The sequence below is a fragment of the Cynara cardunculus genome, assembly GCF_001531365.2.
Source record: "Cynara cardunculus var. scolymus isolate 2C chromosome LG 2, CcrdV1, whole genome shotgun sequence".
Classification (NCBI taxonomy): domain Eukaryota; kingdom Viridiplantae; phylum Streptophyta; class Magnoliopsida; order Asterales; family Asteraceae; genus Cynara; species Cynara cardunculus.
In genome coordinates, this window is record NC_037529.1 from 58881609 (window position 1) to 58892130 (window position 10522).

Consider the following 10522-nt stretch of genomic DNA (forward strand, 5'->3'; position numbering starts at 1 on the left):
TATATATATATATATATATATAGAAGGATTACGTTGCAAACCGCTCAATTCATGAAAACTATGGAAACCACTTTCGACCAATAGGAAAATTTCGTTTTTTTATTTAATTCTAATAAGTAAGGGTATAATGGTCATTTCATCGTATATTGATTAATATTGGAAGGTAATAACTACTGTTAATTATGAAAATGTATTAATAGAAGCGTTTTATATGAAAGGAGGTAAATATTTATACTTAATATAATTTTTTTACCATTAAATTTTTATTATTATTTTATTAAATTATACTTATTAAAATATGAATTATAAAAGCAGTAGAATATGAAATATGTGTTCGTTTCATTTCTTGAAACAGTTTCATTTTTTGAAACAGTTCCATTTCTTGTTTTAGTGAAACAATTTCATTAACGGTTATTGAATTAGTGTTGAAACAAAAAATAATGATACAGTTTCATTTCTTGATTTAATGAAATAAAATATTTGCTTTAGTATTCAAAATGTTTTATTATTTTTTGTTGATTATAGTATGTTTTATGTTTCATAATTTATTAGGATATACTTAATTCATTGTAGGTGACAAGAAATTAATCTGTTTCACCATTCATAGAACGAACTCACGTGACTTTTTGTCAACTACAATGAAAGACGAACCGATTGTCATGTAATGTTGAACGATAATTGCAAACTGTTTCATTAACAGTTATTGAATTAGTATTTGACTATTAATAATTTCTAATCAAAATAATTTTAAAACAAAGGAAATTCTAATAAACGATTAAACATATAAAGAATGAAATATTTTAAAACTATTAATAATGTCTATATCCCATCTATCTCTATCTCTCGACGTCCTTGCATACTTTGGATGCATGATCACTTCAAATGTGTATAGTTAGCATTTCTTCAGATGAAATGTCTTGACTCAATTGATTTAATCATCGGATAAAGAATCAACCATTCACTATCTGCCCATTTATCCGATGTGAACTTCATAATGTATATAAACTGGTAACATCCAAATTGTAGCTTACTTTTCAGATATAGACATTGGTGAGATTTTTACTTGTAAAAGTCTTATACTATCTTACTAATCCAAGAGCAAAGTGTTTTAAGCAAAATCGGAAACTAGTTGAAGTGAGATCAAGGTCGTCACCAAACGAATTGGTTTGTCATCTAGCCAAAAGAAGATCAGTACAATGTAAGAAGTCAACTAGTAGTCTGACCAAATTACTAGCAATCCGAATCTTGAAATACAAACTTGGCCAGCAAGTTTGGCTCCCCAACTCACTTACTTCCTATCTTAGTATAAGAACATGTGATGATATCAGCCTAAGCAAGTACAAAAGCACCATGTGAATGGTACTTTATTTTCTTTACTGTTCCCTTGGCATACTGAAGGATGGAGTAAAATAAAAATGTGCCTACATCAAACTCAAATGTTGAAGTGAAGAGTACTATGATACATGAACCAACCAACCAGAAGAATACACGCTGAAAAGTTGGACATACTGCATTAGATGCAGAGATGGCTATAAATAGCCACCCTTGGCATATATAGCAATTCACCCGTTTTGAAAGAATAAACATTGTGGGAGTTTCTGAAGTAAATTCGGTGTCATCCTCCAAAGAACATCATTTGTTCATTGGATCTAGAAGAGAACCTTTCTTCTTCCCTCTCTTTCAGTTAGCAAATTTCTCACAATCAGATTGTTTAGGATCACAGGTCTTATCTTTCTAAATTCCACAACAAATCTATAAATTCTTTGTTTTTATACAAGTTATAAAGCAAAAATTTAAAAAGTGAAAATTTATTGTGTTTGTATTCAACCCTCCCCCCTATTCTACAAACACTTTATGTGTGAGTCATCAACTTCTAGGACCAACAAGTGGTACCAGAGCGGTTTATTTAATCTCATAAACAAGATTTGATATGACTTCCACAGCCATTGCTAACGGCTCTCTATCCAAGCCTTCTTTTAATAATAGGTCGGTCTTGCTTGGCGGGAGGCTGCTGGTTCGTGGTAGAGTGCAGTACTAAAGTTCCTTGGACTTCCAAGTGTTTTTCTTTTGGGCAGCTGTTCACCTGGGCAAGTGACCTTTTGTAAAGGACATCTCCCAAGTCGAAGCGGAGAAGGAGACTAAGTCATCCGTCAATTTTGAATAGTGATTAGAGTTTCTAATTAAGTCTATTAAAAAGAAATATCATCCACTACAGTGTTTGAGATGACTTTTTGTTTTTCTAGATTAAAGGACTCAGATTCTAGTCCATTTGGTCTAAATTTCGAAAGCAAAAGAACGATCTTCGGATTCTCTCACTTTCTTCCTTTTTCCACAAATATAAACATAGCCTATATATTTTCTTTTAATATTAATTTATCCAATTACCTTGTTGACAACTCTGAGAAATCTAGTTGCTCAACAAAGTATCTAGTTCTTGATAAAATTATTTTTTTCGTTTAAAAATCCTCAAAAAAATTTCTCTCTCTTCCTCACAAATGATCTTTATCCAGTATATGTTCTTTGCGAAAAATCTATCCTAGAAGTGTATGTTTTATAAGTCATGTTTATGAACTTGTTCATTCTAACAAGAAGTGCTCAGAAACCTCTTCTTCAACCTCCTCAAGTAATTACACTCAGGTACATCTCCTCTTCATCCGGTCAACAACACAGCAAGAATGGTCTTACATTCCAACGGTGAAGAGGAGTAAACCTAACATCTTATCGACAACACAACAAGAATGGTCTTACATTCCAATGGTGAGGAGGAGCAAACCCAACATCTGATCAATTACACAACAAGAATGGTCTTACATGCCAATGGTGAGGGGGAGCAAACACAACATCCAAACCACGACAAAGGAGACATACCAATAACGTTTGAGGAAGTATTTTTGGAAAGAAAACAAAAATATGAAAACAAACAATATAAACAATTTTTCATATCGTCTTCATCTCTGATCTCCTAAGTTTAGCCACGATTTTATGTAAAGACTCGTGAATAATTAAAAAATTTATTTTAAATGATGTAAACTATTTACATATCATTTGTCTAGCTTAAATGCCTAGTTATCTGCTATTTCTTTCCTTGTTCATTTCATAGTTACTTTGTTGTAATCCGATCAAGTCAAGAAAAGACCAAGAAAAGAAAGAGAAAGAAAATAAAAGGATAAAAGAAAACAAAACAAAAAGAGAAAAAGCCTGCCAAAAAGAAAAGAACAAAAAGAATAAATGGCAAAATAATCCAAAAATGGATCACCGTATTTATGAGTTTGGATTCATGTTTTAACTTATGAGTTTCAGTACCATCTTTTTCTCTTGATATCTATTTGTATTATTAATAAATAGGGGGAGATTGTTGGTCTCAACCATCGGATTTATATATAATACTAATAGACATACGACCAAACACTTAGAAAAGAAACATTCTTGTTTTCCTTGTTACTCGGTTCATATCCGATACCCTCAATCGAATATCCCATCTATCCCTATCATCCGATATCCTTGCATATACTTCAGAAACATGATCACTTCGGATGTGTATAGTTGGCATTGATCATATGAAATATCTTGATTCGATTGATTTAATCATCAGATGAAGAATCAAGTATTCACTACCTATCCATTTATAGTCGATGTAAACTTCATAATGTCTATCCACTTAGGATTCTTACTTGTAAAAGTCTTACAACTATTTGCGCTGATCCAAGAAAAAAGTTCCTTCAGCAAAATCAAAAACTAGTTGAAGTAAGGTCAAGATTGTCGACAAAGCGGATTGGTTTCTTATTTAGTCGTAAAAAGATCAGTATGAAAAATACTACTACTAGCAAGCTAAATCTTGAAATACAAACTTGGCTAGCAAGTTTGGCTCCCTAATTCACTTACTTCTTATCTAAGTATGAGAACATGTGATCATGTCAGCCTAAGCAAGTACAAAAGCACCATGTGAATGGTACTTTATTTTCTTTACTGTTCCCTCGGCATACTAAAGGATGACTAAGATAAAAATGTGTCTACATCAAAGTCAAAGGTTGAAGTGAAGAGTACGATGATACATGGATCAACCAACCAGAAGAAGACAAGCGGAAAAGTAAGATAAACAGCATTAAATGTAAAGATGGCTATAAATAGCCACCTTGGCTTACATTTCAATTCACCAGTTTTGAAAGAACAATCATTGTGAGAGTTTTTGAAGTAAATTTGGTAGCCTCCTCCGGAGAACATCTTTTGTTCATCGGATCTGAAAGCACCTTTCTCCTTCCCTCTCTTTCAAATTTGTCGCAGTCAAATTGTTTAGGATCACCGGTCTTACCTTTTTAACTTCTGCAATAAATATGTAATTCTTTAGTTTTATACAAGTTATAGAGAAAAAAAATTAAAAAATGAAAATATGTTGTGTTGGTAGAAGGAAGTTTGCATTCAACTTCCTTCTACCAACACTTCCTATATAAATCATCACTTTTCAGTACCAACGGTTAGACATTTGAAGGCATTTCAATAACCAACCCAATCGTAAGGGTTGGTGTTGGTTGAGTTGCAATGACGAATGTAGCATGTAAAAGGTAGGGAATGGCCCCCATTAGTTTTTTTTTTCTTTTTTACATAGGTTAAAAGCAATTATTTTAACTTTCTACCATAGTTCATCACTCAAGTGATTTCCCGCCTGTGCCCCACCAAGCATAAAAATACCTTGAAATCAACCAAAAAACTTAAAAAGTCTCTTGAAATCAACCAGAAAAACAGGAAAAAAAATCCCTTGAAATCGACAGAAAAACTAAAAAATCTTTAGAAATCAACAAAAATAACTTTAAAAATCCCTTGAACCGGTCGAATTAGGCTAATAACACATCAAACGACTTTCTGGTCTTTAATAAGATGCCTCTATTAGACAAAAATCTTGAATCCGTCACTGTCAATGTTGTCCTAACTTGATTGTATTAAATTGGTTAACACAATCCAATATAATTTGATTGAATAGTTCCGCGTGAATCCATTAAATTTAACTGGTTACATATATAAACACCCTACTATACGGTGACAGATGCACAATATAGGTGTAGTGGACACGGGCCCCCAACAAGCTAACCCCAAGAAACATCCAAATAAAGCATGAGTGATAGGTTTTAATTTCTTTTTAACCAAAAATTATTAATAAGCCCCCAACAATTAAAGGTAAGGCTCCAAATATAAATTTATGCATCTCATTTATAACTCTTACTTCAATGGGTTATTACTTTAATGATCAATTAAATGCCCTTAAGTTTCAAGTCTCAATCTGTTGAAAATCATTTTATTTCTTGTTTTGTTTGCTATAATGCTAATAATTTGATTAATCACTATTTTGATTTTTTTCAACTTTCTTTTTGTATTTATTGTTTTATAGATTTATAATGATCGTTATTTGTTAATTTTTAATTTTTTCTTTCTTAATTGTTATTTGATTTAGGATTCTTTAATTTGTTATTTAATTTGGGTTTGTTATTTTGATTTAAGGTTTGCTACTAGTTTGTCTTTTATTTTTGATTCCTTGGTTTTCTGATTTCTTTTTAACTGAATCTAAGTTATGGACCTCTTGCCCTCTAATTTTTTGCTACTAACTATTAATGTGTAGTGTGTTCATTTGCTTTCGTTTAACCGGAAAGTAAAATATGTACATGGCAATATGATGTCTCGGTTTATCCAAAATAGTCAAAAGTTTATTGAAAACCAAACCGAATAAGCTATATTTATTCGATAACTAAACCGTTTAATCCGGAAACCAAATAACCCGAAATCGTATCGGTTCTAATGAGTTATTTGGTTTCAGAAAATTTTGACACTCTTAAATATACCCCCAATAATAGAACTTTCTGGATCCGTCACCGCTCATATATACATGTATAATTAACCATCAAAATTATAGTTGTCATCGACACAGAGATGGTATATGAACAGCGTTGTTGCCTTGTCATTTACCATATGTCAAGTCAAGTCCTTGTTTTGTTTTGTTTGCATGCCTGCATTTACCATATGTCAACACCTTGAATCATTGGTAGATCTACATACAAAATGATCATTTAAAACCATTTTTTGGTCGTTCATAGCCCTAATACAAAAACCCTAATAATTCATCAGACAAAACCACGAGAACTGCATGATTTCTGTCATAATCATCGTCCCCATCTCAAGGATCTTTCTGCAGATGTATGTGTACTTATGCGAATTTATGTGGCCACCAAAATATGCATCGATCTTCTCATACTTCTTGCAAGGAACCCACTTCGGAAAATGGCTTCACTCGTCGGAATGTTACGACGGCCAACTAAACCCTCTGATCATGGTGGCGGTGACGAAGTGGAAGACAACATTAACACAATCTCATTCACCACCGACTGTTATGCCTGCACTCAAGTAGGTGTTCCGGTGTTCCATTCCACCAGCTGCGACGTCGACCATGCTCAACAACCCCAATGGGAAGCCTCCGCCGGCTCTTCCCTCATTCCCATCCGCAACAGACCCGAATCCAAGAGCATCAAGAACCGATATTCCGCCGGAAAACTGAGACCGACGTCGTTTGGACAGTTCAGACGAGTGTATGATCCCCGGAGCAAAAGCATCCAGAGGTGGAACAGGTTCGTCTTGCTAGCTCGTGGGATGGCGTTGGCCATCGACCCTTTGTTCTTCTACGTGCTGTCGATCGGCCGTGGCGGCAGTCCTTGTCTCTACGTTGACGGCGGTGTTGCGGTGGTTGTGGCTGGGTTGCGGACGTTGATCGACTGCTTTCATGTAGTCCATATGTGGTTACAGTTCCGGGTTGCTTACGTGTCACGTGAGTCGCTTGTGATTGGCTGTGGAAAGCTGGTGTGGGACCCGCACTCTATCGCATCTCGTTATGTGACATCACGTAGAGGGTTCTGGTACGACGCATTCGTCATACTCCCGGTTCCTCAGGTATTCAGATTTGCCACGTGTTGATAGTGATTCTAGTCCTATCAAGTGAAACATAGAGGGTATTTTGGTAATTTTTATAAATATACCGTAGACAAATGCATATCTAAATCCATAGTTCATATGTGAATCGGTTAATTTGTTTATATGTGAATTACACAGGTTCACATATAAATATATAGTTTTTATGTGAATCACACGGATTCACATATGCATTTGTTTTGCGCACATTTGTAAAAGTTACGAAACTATATCTCTATTTTCCACATACCATGCAAGGAATTATCTGGTTCTTCACAATAATAGTCATAGATCTTGACCAGATCACTCATTTACTCTTCAAATACTTATCACTTCTCAAATGATTCTATGACATGATGTAGAGCCGTTATCCTAAATATATTAAATACGAAAAAAAAACTAATAAAAAATAATAATTATCATGAGTAGAGTTTTCACGATAAATGGGCTTTTACATCGTCTCCTAAAATACCATGATTTACCTTTTTCATAATGACCGTGACATCGGTACAGAACAGATGTAGAGGCGTGTTAAAAGCGACACTCAAATGTTATCTATATATTATGCAAAAGTCGAACATGTTTAGAAAAGCACACAAGATTCTGGTGTACGTACCGTTTATACTGAATTTTGGTTCGGTTTTAGGTTGTGTTCTGGTTACTAGTGCCGAGACTAATCGAAGAAGAGCGAATAAAGACGATCATGACTACGCTTCTACTCATTTTCGTGTTCCAGTTCCTCCCGAAAGTCTATCACTCCGTCTCTTTAATGACACGAATGGCAAAGGTCACGGGATACATCTTCGGCACCATTTGGTGGGGTTTTGCACTTAATCTCATCGCCTATTTTATCGCGTCTCATGTAAGTTTTACAAAACATATATCAATTCTTAACTCCGTATCTCTAACCGATATTAACTCCAGTCGTTTTTTTCGTTAAGCAGGTTGCCGGTGGTTGCTGGTATGCTTTAGCGATACAACGAGTGATTTTGTGTCTCAGACAACAATGTGCAAACCAAAACGCGTGCATTCTGACCCTTTCTTGCACTGAGGAGGTCTGCTACGAGTTTTTGGAGAAGAAAGGGAGCTCGGGAAGTCGTTGTGCTGGAAACTCGACCATGGGTGTCGTGAAAAAGTCATTTTGTTTAGATGCCGATGGACCGAACGACTATGGTATCTATCAATGGGCACTTCCCGTGATCTCTAGCAACTCGTTAACGATCAAGATTCTTTATCCCATCTTTTGGGGCTTAATGAGTCTCAGGTAAATCGAACTAGAACTCCGTACGTTCTAACATTCTATTATAACACATTAAGACGCACGATTATTTGATCTTATAAATCCAATTCCAATAAAGCAATATACTATGGGATTCAGACACTTTTGTATATATTATAATATTTAGACATTCTTGACGTTCTATAAAACCGATCCTCAAACAAACGATATGTTTTGATGACAGCACTTTCGGGAACGATCTTGATCCCACGAGCCACTGGCTAGAAGTGATCTTCAGTATTTGCATCGTCCTCAGCGGCTTGATGCTGTTCACGTTATTGATTGGTAATATTCAGGTGATCGACCGATTGCAAGTTCGGTAGAGGGTGGTTTTGATGATTATTGATTACAAACTAATTCTACTATGATCATGATCGAAGGTGTTTCTGCACGCGGTTATGGCGAGGAAGAAGAAGATGCAACTTCGGTGCCGAGATATGGAGTGGTGGATGAAGAGGAGACAATTGCCATCACGTCTCCGGCAAAGAGTCCGCCACTACGACCACCAAAATTGGGCGGTCATGGGCGGAGCAGACGAGATGGAGTTGATCAAAGACTTCCCCGAAGGCCTCAGACTAGATATCAAACGGTTTTTGTGTCTCGATCTAATCCGAATGGTAAATTTACACCTTCTCAAGACGATTCATTTAATCCGCTATAACAAAATCAGCTTTACAGGACGTTACAAATATCTAAACGTATCAATACACTGATTTATAAGACTTAGGGGTCGTTTACCAAACACTTACCCGGTAAGTGCTTACTGTTAAAATTTTACACTATTATTTACTTACAGGGTAAGATGTTAGTCCATCAAAACGACATCGTATGCACAATTTACCCGGTAAGCGCTTATCATGGTAAGAGTCGTCGCCCTCACTTACCGGGTAAGACTCTTGGTCCTTGTCTCATTCTTATCGGCTAAGATTTTTGGTCCTTGCCATATTCATCCGGTAAGATTTTTGGTTCTTACTTTACCTGGGTAAGCGTTTGGTAAACGTCCCCCAAGTCATACTAGACAGTGTATTATTAGGACTATAGATATTAGGACTTCGTATAAAACCGATTTTGTTGTAGTGATGCTTTATTCTATCTTAATGAATCAGGTACCATTGTTCCATGACTTGGAAGATCTTATTCTTGATAACATTTGTGATCGCGTTAAGCCGCTCGTGTTTTCAAAAGGCGAAAAGGCATGGTCACTCGTAAACCTTAATCTACGATCTTTATTTGTATCGATAACCATTTTTCGACCTACAGATCATTAGAGAAGGCGATCTAGTGCAACGAATGGTGTTTATCGTACAAGGGAGCGTAAAAAGCAGCCAGAATTTGAGTAAAGGAGTGGTGGCTACGAGTATGTTGTACGCGGGAGGCTACTTAGGGGACGAGCTTCTATCGTGGTGATTGCGGAGGCCAACGATAAACCGGCTCCCTTCATCTTCCGCTACATTTACGTGTTTGCAACCTACGGAAGCGTTCGGGCTCGATGCCAATCATCTTCGCTACATAACGGACCATTTCCGGTACAAATTTGCAAACGAGCGGCTGAAGCGTATGGTGAGATATTACTCCTCCAATTGGAGGACATGGGCGGCCGTGAACATCCAGCTGGGTTGGAGGCGGTATGTGGCGAGGAGGCGGCCGGCGGTGGACTTTGTAACGTCGGAGAATGGTGGCGGCGACCGTATGCTCCGGCGGTATGCTGCCATTTTCATGTCCATCAGACCCCATGACCATCTTGAATAAACTAGTTCCCTTCCTATTGTTGATCACAAATATTGTCCTCAAAACAATAAAAATTCATGGTATAATCTTAATCAATTAATAATTCCATCAAATAAATTTATTTATTTATATAATCAAAGTATTATTTTAGAGATAATGTTGTGTTGGAGCCTGTCTCACATAACGATATAATATCAAATCAAATAATTTACAAGAAGTATATATAAGTGGAGGTTCAAACGAGAACATCTTATTTTACGAGAATGTAAAAACATTCTTATCATATGTGATAATACATTTGAGGAGACTTGGTGGTGTATGGATGTCGTGCCTTGCGACTTAGGTCGTACCAAAGGTCGTCTGTATCTATGATTTAGTATTACATGTGATTGTCTTGATGGATTATAACAAGGGAGTGCTAATGGCACCTCCTAATAGGGGGTGTTGAATGCATAGGGAATTGAAATTTACTTTAATCTCCATCAAAATATCAAAATCAATCATCAAATTATATTTTATTATTATTATTATTATCATTATTATTGTTATATATATATATATATATATATA

At 35.8% G+C, this 10522-nt stretch overlaps 1 pseudogene; it reads left to right on the top strand.

The window, feature by feature from the left end:
- Positions 1 to 6264: 6264 nt before the first annotated feature.
- On the top strand, positions 6265 to 9973 carry LOC112506214 (annotated as a pseudogene).
- The last annotated feature ends 549 nt before the right edge of the window (positions 9974 to 10522 follow it).